The sequence below is a fragment of the Camarhynchus parvulus genome, chromosome 2 (assembly GCF_901933205.1).
Source record: "Camarhynchus parvulus chromosome 2, STF_HiC, whole genome shotgun sequence".
Classification (NCBI taxonomy): domain Eukaryota; kingdom Metazoa; phylum Chordata; class Aves; order Passeriformes; family Thraupidae; genus Camarhynchus; species Camarhynchus parvulus.
Genome location: NC_044572.1, coordinates 57,699,609 through 57,720,172, shown reverse-complemented (window position 1 = coordinate 57,720,172; position 20,564 = coordinate 57,699,609). Strand labels below are relative to the sequence as shown.

At 41.9% G+C, this 20,564-nt stretch overlaps 1 protein-coding gene across 1 annotated transcript in view; it reads left to right on the top strand.

Annotated features, from left to right (window-relative positions):
* Positions 1-18,609: 18,609 nt before the first annotated feature.
* TPPP (tubulin polymerization promoting protein) overlaps positions 18,610-20,564 on the top strand; it is a 62,569-nt gene continuing 60,614 nt past the window's right edge. The window contains exon 1 of the mRNA XM_030971307.1: positions 18,610-18,701. The gene's annotated coding sequence lies outside the window, so the exon portion shown is untranslated. The remainder of the gene's footprint in view (positions 18,702-20,564) is intronic.

Genomic DNA, 20,564 nt, shown 5'->3' with positions numbered 1-20,564 from the left:
ATATATAGTTTTAATGTGCATAGAAGGAAGAATTATTTATCAAGAGCATGAAGTAAAATTTGCAAGCCAAAAATTTTTTTCACAAATTTTTCAAGGGAGACCTGAAAACAAACAATTGCTTGCAGTTTTGTTGGATTTTTTAATGAACTGTTTATTGATGCATTGTATCGTGACCTATTTAGCTCGTAGTATGTTTCTACATAGCTGCCCTTTACTGGTTCAGTAGAAATGTTAATTTTCTCTTGTGTATGCACATACTGGCTCTCATGAAATGCTGCTGGGGATATTATTCTTCCAAGAGACCAGTTTGACAGTCTTTTCAACTGAGTGGTTGGGATATTCTACTGAGCAGTGAAATTTTATTTGATAATTTTTTACTTGATAATTTTTTATTTGATAATTTTTTATACTCCTCAAACTGGACTGCTGCAGAATGTATGCAAAGATAATGTCAATTTCTCTATAATAATTAATAAAGAGTCCAGCTTAGCGTCTGCTCCTGCTTTGTGTGTTCCTGATACAAATAAATGAGGAATTCTTTAAAAGGCCTTGTAAAAGCACTAGCCTCTCTTCTGCACCAGCCCCTGATGGCTTACCCTTCACTTACTCAATTGTTTGGGTTATGTTTACCAGTCATTATTGACCTCTTTGTTAACATAGCTACTGTTGACATCACTCCCTATCCAAGAGAGATAAGGCCTTGTGTTCTGCTGCATCGTTACAGGGCAGCTGTCCAAGTGCAAATTGTTCATCTATATTTGAAATATTTGTCTTTTGGGCTTTGTAATGAGACTTGTTTACATAGGGGAGGGGAGGAGAAAAATCCTTCTAAATGAATGCAGTAGTCTTAGTATAAAACCCCACAATAATTCAGTGAAAAAGAAAGGAGAATGTGTTTTCCAGCTGCTGTTTGTAGATCCCTGTTGCTAAGGTGCTTGATATCACAGAGTATAACTCTGTCCCATGGTAACGCTCTGCCTATCTTTGCTTTTCTTGACAACAAGGTTAAAGACTTTACCCTCATTACTTATCTGATTAGAACCAGCTCAGAAAATTAATGCTCAGAGAAAAAAATCTTATGAAGCTCATGTAATCATCAGGATGTTGGATTTCATTAATGAACTGCTAAACCCATGAATGACTCATTGGAGAGGTAGACATGAAAACCTGCCTTGCTTGCATTGATTTTATTGTCTTTAATTAGGGGAAATATGTCCTTCAGTGTGATAACTTGCTGCTGTAAGAACAATGTCTTTGCAGAAAAGGGAAGCTTTTGCTCTTTAGAACAAGGCTGGTTGCTTGTGTCTTGCATTAAAAGCATGGGCCATTTAACCATGTAGTCACTGGGCACCTGAATGATACATCTCATTGCCCTTATCTATGCTACTAGGTTGTAGAAGACTGCTCCTTCTCAGTTCACTCAAACATCTCCTTGGTACTGATTAACCAGTGTCAAAATGTTTAATAGGAACTGCAGAAAGTAGGAAAGCAAGAGTTTTTCCTGCAAAAATCCTGATGCTTTTTGCTCTAAACAAATAAAACAACAAAAAGGAAGAAAGTAACACACTAACACCTGTGTCCAGAAGAAAAGAAAGCAGAGGTTGGAGAAAATACCACAAGTTTATTCACAAGTTACCAAAATACTTCTTTGGACTTCTAGTTTTCTCTACTTGGTAATTATGTCCCATTGTCTTCAATGGTAAACCTTGTTTACAATTCATGAGCTGAATCAATCCTTCCCTGACCTCATTAGTCCAGCTGTTGGCTGTATTCTAAGCTATGTGGCTGCCTAGTTGCATCTGACATGTTATTCTTTCTTTTTCTACCACCAGTCAGGACCAGAACAGCTCAAAGGGCTTTAAACTCCCGAAGAAATCCCACTGCTGTTAGTCTGGCCTGTAAATCCCCTGCTTGTTATAATCCCTCAGTACAGTGACATGCATAGTACTTGAAACTTTGAAGCAACAAGACTGGGGCTGTTATAAAGCTGAGAAATACGCATGCAATCAGCCATTTTAAGATGGGATTTTTGATTAAAAATGCTTTACTGAGTCTCTCAAGTTTTCATTGCATTGATGCCTTGCCATAAAGAATTTTCATCAATAAATTACTTTTCTTTGAAAGATATTGGCTTAAAAGGAGATTTTCAAAAAACATCAAGTTACCTTGCTATGGCTCCTCTGTTCTGGGAGCACACTGGCCCCAAATTAATTATTTGTAACAAGACAATCTCAGGGTTATTCTTGTGTTTTAACATGAGAAGTAAATGTTCTAGAAATGGGTGTTAAGAATGATTTATTTATTTATTATGCCTCTTTGACTGTACTTTCTCTTTTTTCTGCTTATGTCCAAGCATGGGGGCAGGAATGAAAAACTAAGATGCAGCTGTCATCTGCTGGTCACCTTCCAAGAAGTGACTCTTTTCACTTCAGTTAGGGTGGTTTATCACCTGCACACAATCACTTTAAAGAATAGATAGTATCAGACTGTTATTAATTTTGTAGTTGTGCATCCGCCATACTGGGCGCATTTTGGTTAGAGGGCACCATTGATCCTTTTGATTTTCTGTTTGTTTGGGCAACTAAAACCTATTTGAAGGGATGAATAACAGGCTACAGTCATAATGTGACCTACATATGAATGACCAAACAGCATGGTCCCAATTGCAGTGGGGACTTGAAAGAAAAACCCTTTAATGGATAAGTACAGGGTCCAACTTCCACCACTATCAGTGACTTATCAATCTCCTGTTTTAGATAAACATAAAATGCCTGTAAATGAACTTCACACATTCTCTTAGCTGTATGTATGCAATATAAAGGTAAATTTAAAATTTAACTGACCAGCAGTCGTGGGCTTTGAAAAAATATTCCTCTGAAAAAGTAGAGTTGGAAGAACAACCATCAAAAAGTAAGCAGTTCTGCAAGAAGGTTCCTGAAGTTGTAAGTTCCTATAATTGCCTTAAAATCCTTTAATGCTTTAAAATGGTCCAGTTGCTTAAAACCAATCCTGTGTCAAATCATATGGTAACAGAGGAGTTAAGTTACCAAATTAAATTCCAAAAAAGTTCCTGTCTGTACAGATGTGGCTAAAAACAGCCAACATTACCAGTTCTTAGTCTTATCAGGAATTGTTTGTCAAACTAAACAAGCAAGCTTGTTCTGATATTTTTCCTGACATCCAGCACAAAAATGATAAAACAGGATCAGTGTAATTCATCTTGGAACAAGTTCACAGCTCTGAAAGAGAAAGACATCTTTCTTCAAATGATGTCTAAAACTTTCGCTATCCGTATTTTAAAGGGGAAGAAGTGGGTCCTATCACACACCAATATTTATCCAACTAAACAAGGTGAGAACTTGCACCAGACTGAAAAGTGAACATATCACATTATTTTTGCTAATTTCTTGTGGTGAAAATCCAGCAATCCTAGAAATGGTAATTTACTTTCTTTTCTCCTACCCTCCACACCTGCTGACTTTTTTTCCCAAGATTTTCCACACATTCAAGGGCATCCCTCTAGGACTAGTTGGAAAGACTTCCATAAGAACATTCTTATAATAACGTCCACTGATAAAGGGTTGTTCTATAAAGAACTGTATAAATCATGTACAAGAGTCTAAAGCCCTCAAGTGAGTTTAACTGAAGAGATATTGTTGTGGTAAAGCATACTCTATTTTTTTTCCATGTGACATACTTCTTCACTTCCCAGCTCTACTTTTTACTTAAAATTTTTCTTCATATTACCTTTGACAAAATGATTATGATTTGGGCCCCCCCTCACTGTGTGTTCTTTGTTCCTAGAAATGACAGAAAAACTTTGTTGAGCTCTGTCAACCCCCCTTCAAGTCAATGTGTGAGAGAAAAATGCTGCCTTCTCTTTGCAGTCAGTGTTGTCTTTGTGGGTTTAATGGGTGGTTTTTTATGAGTTCTGTGGGGAAGTAATAAGCATGGGTTTGTATGTTTATTTTATTACTGAACATTAGTATGCTGAGGGCATGATGAAGCAGATGATATTCTCTGCTTTGTTGCCTTTGGGAAAGACTCAGACTGTCACAGACTGGCAGCCAAACAGTTTGTTGGAACAGCAGCTTTAGAGAATGACATAATGTGCTTTCAAATCACTTCTGAGTTGGGTCAAAGGTAAAAAAACCCGAAGGATTGACCACAAAGAGAGGATTTGCCTGCTGTCAGGTTGCTGAGGGTCTCTGACCTACATATAAGTGGGACTGTGGCTTTTTCTTTCCAGTAATACAAAAACATCTAAAGAGGGGATTCCATTTCCAATTTAAAGTGCACTTTGGCACTAGTTCTAGAACAGGCTCCATAACCCAGTAGAAGTTCTTCTACTGTAACTGTCTGTTCTCACCTAAAACTTCATTTTACTCTATTTTTAAGCTTAGTATTGTGAATATTTCGTGTGAGAGAGCAACTGAGAAACTCTACTAGAAATTACATAATTCCTCTGCAAATAATGCAGCAGCTATTAACAATATGTCTGTAAATTAATTTCTTGTGACTTTCAAAGAGAAACAGTTGTGGAAATCAAGCTCCTGTGAGAAATGCTGAGGTGGTGCTTTGTATTTCTCAGACTCTTCTGTAAAACATCTTTCAACTTCATTGCTAAGATTTTACTATATCATAGGTTTTTATTAGCATAATTATGCTAAATAATTAGCATAATTAGCTAAATAGCTAAGTATACCAGGAGTTGAACTCCATGACCCTTATGTGTCCCTTTCAACTCAGCATATTCTCTGATATAGTTTCCTAGGAGAAAGTAGCATAGATTTTTGTAACAGATAATACAGCAGATAATACAGCACTGGAAGGAAGTGTTTTCAAGAATAGAGCTTTTAGCCATTCTGTGTTCTCACATGAAGCTAAAAAGATCTTCTAACAGTGCTAATTTCCATGCCATTTTTCATTCTCATTTCAGGCCAGGATTTCTGATACTCTATTGCCTTGGTGTGCTGATTGCAGCTTTGCTTTCCCTCTGAAATTCAGTTTAGAGCTCTGATACTCCTTTGTACCCTAATGTATTCCCATTTGATCCAAAGGAGTGAACTGTTTGGAGGTGATGCGGAAGCTGACCAGTATATTAGGAATGAAATTCAGTATAAATTAAATGAGAGAATGAATTTGGGATTACATCCCAGGCAGAATCCATCCTCTTGTAAATGCAGCTTTCCCTTGTTGCTGTCAAGGGGTTTTTATGTATTTAAAAGAGAAGTAAATTTGAAATGGCTTGAGATATTTATATTTCTTGTTCAAGCAGATCTGTGTAGAAATGGTGGCTGGTATCATTCAATAACTGCCTGGGATTTCCAATGTATTCCTGTTCACTAGAATGGCCAGGCACGCTTCTGGCCAGCAGAGAATGGTGTAGCCGTTATTGCTATATTGTGGTCCATGACTTGAAACTGGTTTGTTTTTTTATAATTGTGACACTCCCTCATGTATAGCACAGTTAGATCTGTTCTCTTTTCCTATCTCCATGGCTGGAGGTATGTGCTACTTTTTTATTATATCCTTTTATGTCTAAATTGGCAAATTTCAATGGAGGACCAATTAACGTGATATATAATGTAAGAAAACTCTGTGTGCAACCATACAGAATGGGATGGTGATTTTTATTTTAAAGCTCATCTCACTTAGCTCAGTCACTTATATTTCACACATTCTGTCAGAAGAACCAAGCTGTGTATATTCAAGTGGTGTGGCCAGGGTTACTTCTGGCAACATATCCTGGTTTCTGCTGAGATATAGTTAATTCTTTTCCTAGTAGCTGGTACAGTGCTGTGTTTTGAATTCAGTGTGAGACTGATGTTGATAACACACTGATGGCTCAGTCATTGCTCAGCAGTGCTTACCCTGAACCAGGGACTTTTCAGGTTCCTGTGCTCTGCCAGTGAGGAGCTGCACAAGGACCTGGGAGGGAGCATGGCCAGGACAGCTGACCCAAACTGGGCAAGGGGATATTCCAAACCACAGAATGTCATGTGCAGTATTTAAACTGGGGGAGTTGGCTGGGAGGGGCTGATCACGGCTGGGAGATGGGCTGGGCATCTGTCAGTGGGTGGAGAGGAATGGTGCTGGGCATCAGTCAGCGGGTGGAGAGGAATGGTACCATGCATCACTCGTTTCTCTTGTTTCTTCTCTCTCTTTTGGTTATCTTACTTTTCATTATTATTATTAATTACTATTACACTTAAATTTATTTTGATTATTAAACTGTTCTTACCCCATGGGTTTCATCAGTTTTTGATTCTCCTCCCCATCATGGTGTGGGGGTGAGGGGAAGGGGAGTGAGTGATTGGCTGCTTGGTGCTCAGTTGCCAGCTGGGATTAAACCACAACATAGCAGAACAAGGGGCACTGCTTACTAAGTCCTCAGCACACATTCTGTGTGGTCCTGGACTATTCATTATCAGTAACTATATCCTGGTTCTCCTGAACATACTTTTTGTTCACAGTGATTGTTATCATTCATTCTTTTCATCATGTCTTATCTCTGAGTGTTACTAGCATTACAATTTTATTAATTATCCTTTTGCCTCCTTTTCTAACAATAGTCTGTTCTTTGTTTGCCTAATTATATATCTTGATAAGCTGCATGCTTATGTGCTGAGGCTGTGACGACCTGCTGTTCTGCACCAAGGTCTGGAGTGTGGATGAGGTTAGAAAGAAGGTGCAGGGCACCTTCTGCAGCTCAGTATGAAAGACCTGACAACAAATGAAATAAATATCTTAATAAATAAAGCAGCTTAATAAAACAGCTGCTTTAAGAAGACAGGATAAATAAGATAGAATAAAACCAGATATATAAGTAGGGAGTAAACCTTTTGTCCCTTCAGATGCTGAGAAGAACACATGCACACAGCGTCAGGTGGACCCTGGGCAGACATAGGCACAGCATGCTGTGCAGATACTGTCTGTGGACAGAACTTCCTCCTCTTTGGTCCTTCAAGATAGTTCATAATGTTCTTACAAGTAAGCAGCTCTGCTCCTGAAGGTTATTGAGCTGAGAACTTCTGGCTGCCCCGTTGGACATGGGCAAAGATGTATAGGTGGAGCAGGAGCTGTCTGCAGGCTCCTCTGCTGCAGCTAGCTGCTGAAGTGACCCTGCAGAGGTGGGGACACAAACACACAGAACAGCACAGCCTGGGCGCCACACTGGTGTCACAGCACAGCACAGCACAGCTCAGGACAGCCTGAAGGCCTTGCTGGGTGAGCAGCACAGCATAGTGCAGCTCTGTGTCTGCTCATGCAAGCTGAGATGTGGATCACCAGCTCCTCTATCTAAAGAAAGTGGCTTCCCAGGCAGGATAAATACACCCACTGATCTAGATGTTATCAGCACTCGTTGTTTGTTTTTTCTTCTCTGTGTTCAGTTATGTATTTGCATTCATACTTAATTCATACCAATCCCAATATTTCTGTCTCTCTTCAATGCTACTTTTGTATGTTGCTCCCAGAAGCATAGTGGAAAATTCTGTCTCTTTCTCTCAGTGCTTTTTCCCCCCTTTGACTCAAAAAAGGTAAGAGAAGGGTTTTACTTCAAAAAACTTGCTATCAGAGGAAGCACAAGACTGGGTTATCAGACTGGTGGCCATCAAACACAGTGTTCTGATTTATTTTGTAAAATACTATTCTGGACATGAACTGACAGAGGTGTTCTGAGACAGTCATTACGTAACCTGAGATTTTTTTAGTTGCTTCTGGGTGTAGTTCAATATATGAAGAATGGCAGGGCAAAATTTAGTGGCTTTATTGAAGACTTATTTTGTTGGGGAAAAAAGGTAGACCATGTTGCATACTGTAAACCTTTGCCAAATAATTTTCACAGAGATTTCTCTCTATCATGCATGATGCTTTTTTTTTTAACTCTTGTATTTCATTTTGGTTTTTTTGCTCAGCACTTTTCTGTTTTACCCAACTGGTGGACCAATATTGCTTTGAAAAAATATCGTCCATCTATACTTAATAAAACAAATCAATATTATTTTAAGCCAATTATTTATGAATCATTAGCTGTAACAATTCACAGAACCAGAGCTTTGGAAACAGAGCTATAGAGCTCTGTTGAGATCGTAGCTGCTAAATCACAGCTTTGAGTACATTGTAGTTAACTGCCTTAGGGACTTTAATATCCTTAAAAACCTGAAGAAGCTGCCCTTTTAATTCCAGTTATTTTCACATCTCTTTGGCATGTGAGACAAAATAATTATTCTGGCTCATATTAGAAGTTCTTCTACTGTAACAAAAGAGTGTAGGAGCATTGAATGAATTTCCAATGTTTAGTACTAATGGATGGGTTTCTGTTGATGTTTGTGGGGTTTTTCCCTTATGGCACATTAGGTATTTTTGTTCTGCATCTTTGTATTGCAATCAAAGAACTACTTACTGTTCTTCTCCTAAATAGGATATTCATCCAATATAAAAGTACAAAGCTGACAAAATACATCATGTTTGCTCTGAGTAACTCAACTGACATGATTTTAGTGATCATTCAACCATGAGCATTTAAATGTGATCTGAGACTATTCTAGGAGAAGCCTGATCCCCAGTGTAGCTTTGTTTTTTGTCTGACATGACTTGTATGGCTGCTCCATGTGCACACACACACAAAACACAAACAAAACCATAGCAGCCTCCCCCCATCACCAAAAAAAAGCAAGGAGTATACCACAGCATTTGAGGCTTTGAATGTCCTATAGCAATGCATGCCTGATTTAACCCCATTTTAATGCCTGAGTTCTTTTCCTCCTTATACTAACTTGTTCTTGTTCACTGCAAGAGTTTTACATTCCTAAAGCAGAAGTAGCAGAGTGCATTTTCCTATCTCAGGTATTCCCATTCATAGCCTGACACAAAATCATCTACCTGTAGCAGTACTTTGACACATCAGAGCATAAAATTTGCTGTTTGACATGTGGACAAATACTCTACTCAGACATCCTGTTACAGTGGTGATAGAAGTGGAAGAAGTCTAATCTAAACACCTGAATACAAGAATAACTTGATGAGCTTCAGCAAAGTTTACAGAGCATGTGCCTGTGTCTTTTAGTGTGGAAAGAACAGCCTCCAAATCCACTGATTATTAGAAAACATTGTTGTATTAATCATAATTATTGACCAGAAGATACTCTGATTTTACTCTAGTTGACTGTTTTCTTCATATTTTCTAGTTCCTTGGTTTTTATTTGCAATAGATGAAGATCTAAATTAAGAGTGGGATGCAGCTATTCAGACACTTCTGGCAAATAAGCACCAAGTGGCCAAATATGACGTTAGACCTAAATCAAAAACAGCTCAGAATTTGAGAACCATTTTTGCATTTGACCCTTCGCTTCATGTTGAACCACAGTCTTAAGCAGTACTGAAAAGATTATGTTTTGGTGTGTTTTGGTTTGGTTTCATTTATTTGGGCTTTAATCTGAGTTTTCTGATTTCTTATAAGTAACAGTAACTGAGAAGTAAGGGAATTGCAAATCAAATGCTACCTCCTTTTATGTTAATGATAAAGGTCTTAAATTTAATGGGGCTAGAACTTCACTTGTTGATTTTATGTTGAACTTCAATAAATCCATCTATGGTGCCAGTACATATTCACCCTGATCAGATGAGCTCTGACAAAGATCTGTTTGTCTTAACACCAGTAGAAAAAAAAAGTAGCACAAATAAGTTTGTTGGATAGGCTCATGTTATTTTCTCTAGACAAGAAATAAGATGATATGTGGTAGCTGCTTGGATAATAATCCCTTAGTTTTAACACAAATCTACATCTCTTATCAATTCATTTTCTAATCAATGAACACTTGTTAACAGTTGTCTGCTACAAAATGTCACAGTAAAAGAATTCTAACTTTCACACAAAGAAAATACTTGTGAAATCTAGTGCTGGGGGCAGTCAGCAGCATTTGAGAAGAACAAATAGGTGACTTTGAGCAATGCTTCATATATTTTGTTATCTGCTGACACAAAGTAATTAAAGCTAAACTGAACAAAAAAATACTCAGCGTCTCAGATTCCAGCAGCTAACTGCTGCAAGTACCTCTTCAGAAAGCTTCTGCTCTGTGGTCAGTCTTGCTAAAGTTTTCCTCTTTCATTTTGACTTTCCCAGTTCCTCCTGAAGTATTTGAGAATGTAGGTCATGTAAGGCAAAGCAGTGCTGAGAAAGCCTTGCACTACAGAAACAGCATGGCATGGCCATTTCCATATAAATTCCATCAAGCTTTTTTACCATCTTAACTGCAATGCTGAATCTTAGGTATTAGGCTTTACTGAAGCTTACCCTCTCAGCAGTTCCACTTCCTGGCCATTTCCCCTCCTGTCAAAAAGAGAAGTGTGATTTATATGCCTCCCTAAGAGTATTTTAGGGCTTTGAAAAGAGTATATAATGTTAACAAAGATAGAGTGAAAAGGGGACTGTACATGATAAATTGAATAAACCACCAAAAAGGGACAACAAAATGTTTTTCAATGATTAACTGAGGAAGAAAGAAATCAGAGAATTACTAAGGCTTCAGTAAGTACTTCAGTCTTTGTCTATTGTAAGAAATTATATGCAATATAGATATTTAGAAATGGCTCAGTGGTATTGGCTTTTGAATGTGTTGTCTTTAACTACAAAGTCAGCACCTTTAACTACAGTGTCACTTCACATAGAGTTGATATTCAGTGGATGAAGAATCTGTCTTGTCCTTACAACCTCTAACCCTTACATCTCTGAATGCTTCCCTAATAAGATTCTTTTTCCTTTAAGTAAGGACTTTGTGTTACAATATTCTATGTTGCTCAGATTCCTTACTGCAAAATGGACTATCCCCGATTTATGTGAGCAAAACAGGTGAAGAGAGAAACTGAAAATGTTGATAGCTTCTTAATGGAAAGCCTGTACAAAATGCACTGCTGGAATCCATGCTTCTTAAATCATGATCCAAAGCACTGGATGTACTGCAAAGTTTATCCTTTCCTACAACTGCTCTGCATTGTCCTACTTTCTGTTAATTTTTAACTTTTTGGAAGGGCATTGGGGAAGTGAATATAAGAGAAGTTGGAACAGCATTCCATCTGAGAGAAAGATCATGTGATGGATGAGTTCTCCCAAAAAGGGTATATGTGCAACAGAGAAGACTAAGTGAGAAAGGGTGTTTCTTTCAGAAAGCTTCTGAAGCTCTGATTACAACTTAACTTTTCATTACAATTTTTGATGGAAGGCTTGGCAATGAAAATTTTATCATGGTCAGTCATTTGTAGGACTATGCTCTGTACTGTTAGAGTGATCAAGTTATTTCATTAATACATGTGCACATCTCCTGCAGTCTGGCTTCCAGATCTGCATGATTTTATCAATAATTTATATTTCAGTAAAAGTGATTAGCAGCCCTGACACCTTAAATATAATCAGATTAGCTTCTGTACAAAGTTACAGGCCTGCATATAGCAAAATACAGAATGTCCTAAATCAAACTTTCTGTGTATGAGAATGGCTCTTTATGCTTGGCTACCAATTTGAACTTCTGCCACACTCTTCATGCAATTAAATATTCTTTGAAATTTCATATATCTAGAAATACATTTGCACTGCTAGTGGGTATCTGGCAGGCAGCTAGTTTTGCCCTCCTGTAAAGTGACTATGACTATACACGTAGTTGTACATAAGCTGACTGTGTGTAACATGGTATGACATATTGACAATATGTATGTTGCACTTAGATATACAAATGACATTATTTATGACTATTGGTATAACTTGGAAAGCTGTACATAATACTCACAAGATGAGTAGGCTTGATGGATTTTCAGTTTCTGTAACTATTCCAAGAAGTGGAAAAAAGGAAACAAGCAAAAATCTGAACAATGTCTATTTTTCTAAATGTACTGACTACTAGGCATTTCAGAATTATTCCATAATTTTGATGGAAGTTTCAACCAAATTAATGCTCTTTCATTCACACAGATTTTTGATTCAAATTTATCATACTTGAAATTTACAAGTGAACTAAAGTGACCTTTAATAATAATTATGTGATCTTGGTGATACATTTCCCCACCCAGGCCTGATGGCTCAAGAAATCCTTTTATTTACTCTTTACCAGTTCTGGCTCAAGACAGGATGTGTCTTCTGATTCACTGAGTAACATAAGATTTATGTAATCTGACATTTTGTCACCATTCATCACATTCTCTCAATCTGGGAACTAATGTTGCCCACAAAGTTTTCCAACTCTGGTGGAACTGGCTTAATGTATTACCAAAGAAGCTGTCTAAGCAGGAAAGAATTCTGTGTCTTGTGGAGAACCAGGCAAGGAAAGAAGATATAGCAAAAAAATTTTAAATAACAAAACCTTTGAACAGAATTCATATGAGGCTAGACATAAAATAACAGAAATGGGTAGTAAGCATAGAAGCTTGAAAAGAAGCTGTGTCAAATGCAGGAAAGAGATCTGCATCCCTCCCAGAAGACTTTGTCTTGAAACAGAAGAAGTGGCATGTTAGTTGATGGAGAGAATGAAGCAGGGAAAGATGTACAGTTTTATTTTGAATAGATTTGTGTTCTTCTTGCAGTGTTAATTAAAATCAGTAATATTCTTGAATTCAACATGAAATCTGGTTGTGCTTTATTGTGTAGCTCTGGAAAGGGAGAAGGTAGAGCAAGTTTTCTACTCTCTGTAGAAAGATGTCTGTTGCCACCAGACCAGAGGCAAGAAAGTTCATCCTTAAACAGCAGCTTGTAGGAATTTTGTACTCTGAAAGTCCCAGTGGGACCCAGATTATAGGCAGTGCCTGTCCTCTGCTCCATTTCTGGGTTCAAAGGATATCTACTGCTGCTGCAGTAACTTGGGAGTATTTAACGAAAGTATGTCAGAGACAATGACATTTGATCAGTCATTTAGTGCGTTTGGAAGAGCAAAATAGAATTTAAATGCTATGTCACGCTGAAAAATCATCAGGTCAGGTCTCATGGGACCGCACAAAATTGGCTTGTGCTGAGAAGAAAAGATGGTATCCTTCATCCTCACCAACAGCCTACAAACACAGCTGTACTGTGAACTAGCCTCCTGGGGAAATGCAGCTAATCTTAGGATAAGACAGTGAGATCTCCAGGTTGTGGTCAAGGGTCTTTTCTCTTGTGAGAGAATAGACTTCCTGAGGAGACTGAGATAATTAGGGGTTGGACTACTCTCCAGATTTTCTGCAAGGCCCTGTTCTGTGGCAGAGCACTACTGTCTCATCAGTGTACAACTGAATAGATTCTTCTCTGGACTGAGAAAAATCACTCTTTGTGCAAGGATGAGAGAGGGCTTCTGGGAACTCTAAGGAATTATTTGTAACAGTGCAATTGTATTATGTAACGTAAGTGTACTGAGTGCTGTGGAAATCCACAATGTACATGATGGCATTCACATTATTTCATTTTCTGAAAAATGTCCAAGGCACACACATAGGACCCAATGACAGTGTTATCAAGATAAAAATTAAAATAAATGCAAAGAAGAAGCACCAAATTTGCTTTGAAATATGGAAGAAGATAATTTCCATACAGGGTTAAGATGAACCAAAGTTACATTACTTTATTAAGATAGTATGAAAATATGCTGGGTTGACCTTGGCTAGCCTGCAAGGCACTCACCAATCCCACTATCACTTCCCTGCCTCAACAGGAGATGTGACAGAAGGCTCGCAGTTCAAGATAAGGGTAAGGATATGACTCAGTAATAACTGTCTTGGGCCAAACAGACTCAGTGTGGGTAAATTAATTTAATTTATTGCAAATCAAAAGTAGGATAATATGAAATAAAAACAAAATCTTAAAACACATTCCTCCCACTTGTCCTTCCTTCCAGAGTTCAACTTCACTCTTGACTTCTTCTTCCTCCTGACTCTCTTCCTCCTCCTGAACAGTGGATGGAGAATAGAGGTTCAGGTCAGTTATTAAATGCTTTCTCTCTTCCTCCTCATGCTCTTCCCTCAGCATGGGGTGCCTCCCATGGGAGACAGTCTTTCACAAAATTATACAACGCCGATCCTTGCCATGGGCTGCAGTTCTTCATTAACTGCTCCAGTGTGGGTCTTTTCCACAGGGTGCAGTCCTTCAGGAACAGACTGCTGCAGTGTGGGTTCCCAGATGGAGTCACAGATCCTGCCAGAAAACCTATTTCATCATGGGCTCCTCTCCATGGGGTCACAGGTGTTGTCAGAGGCCAGCTCAAGGGTGGGCTTTTTCTTCTTTGGTTCACAGGTTCCTTCAGGGAGCATCCACCTGCTTGGACATAGGATGCTCCACAGGCTGCATGGTGGATGTCTGCTCCACAGGCTGCAGGGGCAGAGCTGCCTTACCAGGGGCTGCACCACAGGCTGCAGGGGAATCTCTCCTCCAGTGCCTGGAGCACCTTCTCCTCCTCCTTCTTCCCCTCCAGACCTTAGGGTCTGAAGAGTTGTCTGTACCATTCTCTCACCCATTGGCTGCTGTTGTGCAGCACTTTTTCCCCCTTGTTAAATATACTGTCACTGTGAGCTGCCACCAGCAGCTCAGCTTTGGCCAGCAGTGGGTCTGTCAGTGCCAGCTGGAGCTGACTCCTTCTGGCACAGGGGCAGCTTTGGGTATCTTCTCACAGAAGCCACCCCTGTAGCCTGCTTGCTACCAAAACCTTGGCATGTAACCCAAATATGGATAATCCAAAAATGGGTTTTTGTGATTTTATACTTGAATTTTCTAAAAATTAGTTTGGGAGGTATAAAAGACAAGCATCTTGAACAACAAGCACCGGGTTGAGAGAATGAAACAAAGGCTCCAACATTTTGTCTCATCTCTATCCTGGCCACTCAAGAGGGAGCTACTTGGTAGACTGTGAACTGAAGGGTGGAAAGGAGGACAGTGTGGATTAGGTTGGCATCACATATATGCCCTGAGATATCACTGATTTAGTTCTGTGACTCATTTGTCTTTGCCAAAACTTCATGATGCCACATTTTCAATAGCATGACTCCAGGACCAAGAACTAAATTACTAAATTCCATTAAATTAAATTGCTAAATTAAATCTCTAAAATCTTCTCCATCTGAGAATATAGGGTCTTCAAAGTGTGACCAGAAATTAAGTGTTGTTAGGTTCTTTGATAAAAAGCTCATGTCCACACTCTAAATTTGGCACAGAAGAACAATATCAAATACAGGAACCTTCATGTTTATGGGGAGCTCAGAAAAAAGATTCCTTGTCCCAATCTCAGGAGTGTCACAAAAGAGAACTGATGGTCATCATCCAGGTCTGAAACACACCAGATGAGTCTGGATAGGCCTTCCAGACAAACTTAGGGGTTGAAGTCAGGGATACAATTGATGGCATTTGAGTTTTGCCTTTTTTTATTTCACATGTTGTCTGTATTCTTCACACATATATTTGTAAGTGTGTCACCTATTGTATTAGTACCTAGTTTTCCCAGTGATTTTCCATGGCTTTTCCCTAAGCAGAAAGACAAAACAAATTCCAGAGGTCTAAGCCCTGGGGGGTACAAGGATCTATGCTATCTTTGTTCTTCCTGGGAACCAAGGCTCAGAACCACTCTTCCAGATATATTGCATGGACAAAGTACAACTAGTGCTGAAAGGGGGCTCCAGAGAAGGGGCTTGGCCTGGTGAGGGGGAAGGGGGAATTGCATCACCACTTGTCCTCCTAATTGGTGTTTTTTATCCATTATACTAACCTATAAAAATGTACTCACCCCTGGGAGAGGGTGGGTGGGCTTTTGTGGACATCTTTCCGCAAATGCCTCTGAAAGCCTTAAAATAAATTTCCCCTTTTATATTACCTCCTTACTAAAATTATCTCGAGTTTCATTTCCAGGTTGGGCAAAAGGCAACACTATCTAGAGGGTATAACACACACTGCGGATGCAAGGGAATAGAATAGAATAGAATAGAATAGAATAGAATAGAATAGAATAGAATAGAATAGAATAGAATAGAATAGAATGTTCATCAAGTCCAACTGCCTGATTGTGACAGGGCTGATTCAAAGTTAAAGCTGTTTTTAGGGACATTTTCCAAATGCCTCACACACTGACAGCACAGGGCATCAGTAACCTCCACAGAAGACCTGTTTCAGGGAATGATCATCTTCTTGGTAAAGAAATGTTTCCAACTATCAAGTCTGAACCTCCCCTGACATTTAGGGAATCTTAGGATTACACACGATATCTTTTGGCTGGTGTAGGGGACAAAACTAAAGACAGAGGAAGGGAGGGCTTATCTTGGCTTGGAGAAAATGGGTCATAGAGGGCTAGGAGGACAAAAGCAGTTGCCCATGTGTAAACAGGTTGCTGGGCAGTATGCTTGTCTGGCCATGACCCTCACCCAATGATCACCTGTTGTCCTGCATTCTTCCTAAATTCCATTTCTAGCTATTATCCTAAATGAGTGGACTCTGTTCTGTGTGGATGTGATTGTATGGATGTCTAAGAGTCAGCAACTGAAATTGGACAAGGGATTATAGGGCTTGCAAATCAGCAGAATCATCAACTGAAGAGACTGGAGCGAGTAAAAACAAGCACCAAAAACTCCACTACAGATAAGGGATTATATGTGTCTGGTGCAAGAAATTGGACCAAGTGAGAGTGCAAATATCGAGCCAAACCAGGTGGAGAAGAGATTAAGAGGCTTGGGAAGGAAGTATGTCTCTAGAAGTGGGGCAATTGGAGAAGGTAACCTCCAAAGGGACCAAGAAGTCCATGCCAACTGATGGAGAGGATGTAAAATCTGAAGGTCAGCTGAGAGACTGCATGTGTCTCTGTGTACGTGTACATGTGTAGGAAGAAGCTGGGGACAACAGTGATCCAGGCTGGAAGGAGGGCCTAAGATACTGGGTGGTGTTTGCTCAGGAGAGATCAGCAGTGTGCATGTTTATGTGCTGCTGCGTGCAAGGAAATCTGTACCAGCAGCTGGAGTGGGACTGTGGGGTGTGGAGAATAGTGTGTCCAGATGCCAGTAACTGGGTGACCTGGGATCCACAGCCAGTTACTGGGTGGACTGCATGTCTAAGCCCAGCTACTGAGAGAACCGTGGTGCAAGTGAGTGAGGAGGGCTACACCAGCCCTTGGAGAGGTGTTCATTTGTGAAAGTACAGCAGCTGAGAAGATCAGAGATCCAGCTTTCAGCAGATCATGGTGTGTGTCTGTGGGTGATGAGTGAAGAGCAACTACAGTGGGACTGCAAGTCTTAGGAGCTCGTATGTCCAGGGTACAACAGTGGGGCACATGGTGGATCCAGGGGTAGACTGAGTATCTAAGGCCAGCTACTGGAGGAATCCACATAATACATAGCATATATTTCCTAATAATACACTTTCATCCTGATTAGCCACAGTGCAGCAAGATGAGGCCATTGGTGCTGTTCGTGCATGTGTGAGTGCTGAGTGTTTCTGGTTGTATTGATCTGTGTAGCTGTCCACGGGTATATGCACATACATATTGCAGAAATGAGTTTGTATGTCTGTGCCTACCAAGAATGCATTTAGTTTCACTACTGAATACTAATACAGGCTAGGGGATGAAGGGATTTTGCTCTTATGAGAGAACATAATTTCATTTGCCCTTACACTACCACAAAACCTTCACTCATACTACAGCCAAACACAACCCTAACATGAAGGGTCCTTTCAAGTTAATTTATGGCATTCTTGGTCATTTCAATAATTGCCTTGAGTTACTGAAATCAGAGTTTATAAGCTAATTTTACAATAGTTTGTAAACTGTTCTGTATCCTGAGGCAAGCATAGGTATATAACCAATCAAAAAATTAGCCATATATATCTCCTGCATTTGAAAAATTGAGAATCCATTGCACATTAGCATTTTGCTCTCCTGCCTCACAACTGTGGGTAGGTTGTTTTAACTTCATCCCAGCACAGCAGAAATCAAGTTAAAATCCACCAAGGATGCTCTGCAGGGTCATTGGACTCTGGTTATAAATTCACAAATAAGGGTGCATAACGCCTGACTAGATTCCTGCTGACTCCTGGACCGTGTCTGTGCTCCAGGGTTTTGTAGGGGGTTGCTGTAGAGTAGGTTCGTAGCTGCGCCTCTCCGCTGTGCCGGCCTCGGGCTGCTCCCAGGCAGCCCGAGGCAAGCTGAGGGAAGGTGAGGCTTTTACTGAACGCCCGCTGCACCACACAGCCCAGTCTTTCACACGGTGTTCATTTACATCGACGATCCCAGCTTCAAGCACAGCCGAGCGGCCACCCAGGCCCCAACCTGCCAGGGCGAGGCAGAACACCGAGGACAATGGTACCTCTCGACGCATCGGCAGCGGGAGGCACAGGATGCGCGAACAGGGCGAGGCTCCGCCCGACGCAGCGCACCTGCCGGAGCGTTTTGGGCGACGGGGCAAACGGGGATAGCAGGAATAACGGGGGAAACGGGGTGGGCGGGAGCGCGGCCGCGCCAGCGGGCCATGTAAGGCAGCGCCGGCCGCGCAGCCCCTCAGCCGCCCCACGGGGCCGGGCGCGGCCCCGGCCGGACGGCGCGCGCCGCCTATGGGCGCTCGCGGCGGGCGGGCGGCGCCGCGCGCCCGCCAATGCCCGCGCGGGGGGCGGTGCCGCTGCAACGGCCGCGCCGGTTGCGGACACCCGCGGCTGCCGCCGAGCGCGCCGCACGGAGCCCGGCCAGCGCCGCCAGACCTGCTGCCCTCCGCAGCCGGCGGTGAGTGTGCGGGCGCCGCTCCCGGGCCGGCCGAGCACCGCTCCGCCGGGGGTGGGGGGGTGGGGTGCGTGTCGTGCGCTGTGCCCCGTGCCCGCTCCCTCTTTCCCATCGCGTCGCTAATCGATCGCAGCTCTGCTACCGAAGGCGCGAGGGGAGGGGGCGGTGGAGGCGCTGCTGGGGGTCTGGCGGCTCCGGTGCCCCCTCCCGGTGCCAGCCCCCACCGGAGGCGCGCCCGAGCCCAGCCCGGCGCGGCCGCCGCCGTCGTTATGTAACGCCTGCGGGGGGCTGCGGGCGGCGGCGACGCGTCCCTCCTTGGGATTCACCTCCGTGCTGTCCCCGCGATGTTCTGCGCTCCCCTCCAGGAACCGGGGACCAGGAGCTGGCGGGAAGCGGGGCTTGGCGAGGAGCTGCGCGCCTTTCCCTGCCATGGGGATGGGCTCCGCCAGCCGCATCCCCCGATCGCCATCGAGGAGGTACGCGCAGCCCCGCAGCCAGCGTGGGACCCGGGCGGCTTCCCGGCTCCCGGCGGCAGCAGGTCCGTGGCTGGGCGCTGCTGGAGGCTGGCTGCGGGCAGCCGGCGAGCCCCGCGCTGCGCCCGCGGGAGGCTCCCGGAGGAGCAGGGAAGGAGCCACCTTGCGCGCACACACCAAATGCTCCGCAGTCAACAACAAAGCCTCGACTGACGACGACGCTGCTGCTGCTTCATGCACTCGTTTAGAGGCAGCGGCCCCGTTTTATGGAGACCGACGCGGAGAGATTTTTTGCCGTTTCTTTTCTTTCTTTATTTTTTTTCTTGAAATCCCCAAGTGGTAGCTGGAGGGGCTTCGTCTTCAAGAGTCGCTGCTGTATAGCGTCCTCCACAAAACCAGCATCAGGTGTGGGAGACCATTTAGCGCCTGCGGGGTGATGCCCGTAGGGATACAGCCGTGTACTCAGGGATGGAAAACGAGGACGAGACAAAATCCTGTGTTTTTATCTGTAAACTCGGCTAGCTCGTTTGAAAATAAATACAGCCCCTCCTCTGCCAGATCACCATCGGTTGCAAATATTTCTCCAGTCCTGGGTAAAAGCTCTTGTACATTGGTGAAATTATTCCAAGGGGAAGTTGGATGTATGCTACAAGGTGCCGAACGCACATGTGAATAGCATCTTAAACACGGACAGCTTGGAATCATGTAGGAGATGCTGCTGACAACCAGTTTCCCGGTTAATGTTTTGCAGGCTCTACACAGGGCAGGTTTGGGAGGGGACAGTTTTTTTTTTTTGATTTTACAGAGGGTTGCATAACCCCTCATGTTTATTGAAGAAAAGAAAGAGGAGGAGCAAACCAAAGCCCCAGCCTGAAATGAAGCACATGACGTGAGACTGTCTTTTACTGAGCCGTCCTGCTGTTTTCTCTGCTAGCATCATTAAATAGTATGCTTTAGGTGGGTTGGAAAGGGTTAGCATGATAGTAAAACATTAAGGTATGGATTTTTTTCCCCTATACACTTTCATAGTCTTAGGCTTAAAATAGCATCACTGTTTATCGAACCTATACAACATTTTTTTTAATGGCAATGGCCATTTTTTTAATCCTTTAGTGATGAGCCACTTCTTTATGTTTTTAAAGACCCCTATCCCAACTCGACCTTTCATCTCCCCAGTCCAAAATAAAATGGTATTTTGAATGCCTTTGTACATTTCTGGGTCACAGTTATATGCTTTTAAATAGTGTATCATTTGTAACTGCTGAAGTGTATGTCCAGTATTAAATTATAGTACAGCGTAATGCTTAGACAGCATGCCATGCAAAGATCAAATTGCAGATAAAGTTCACATAGGAATCTCCTGTAATGCTTGCACTTGACCCTTGTAAATCTA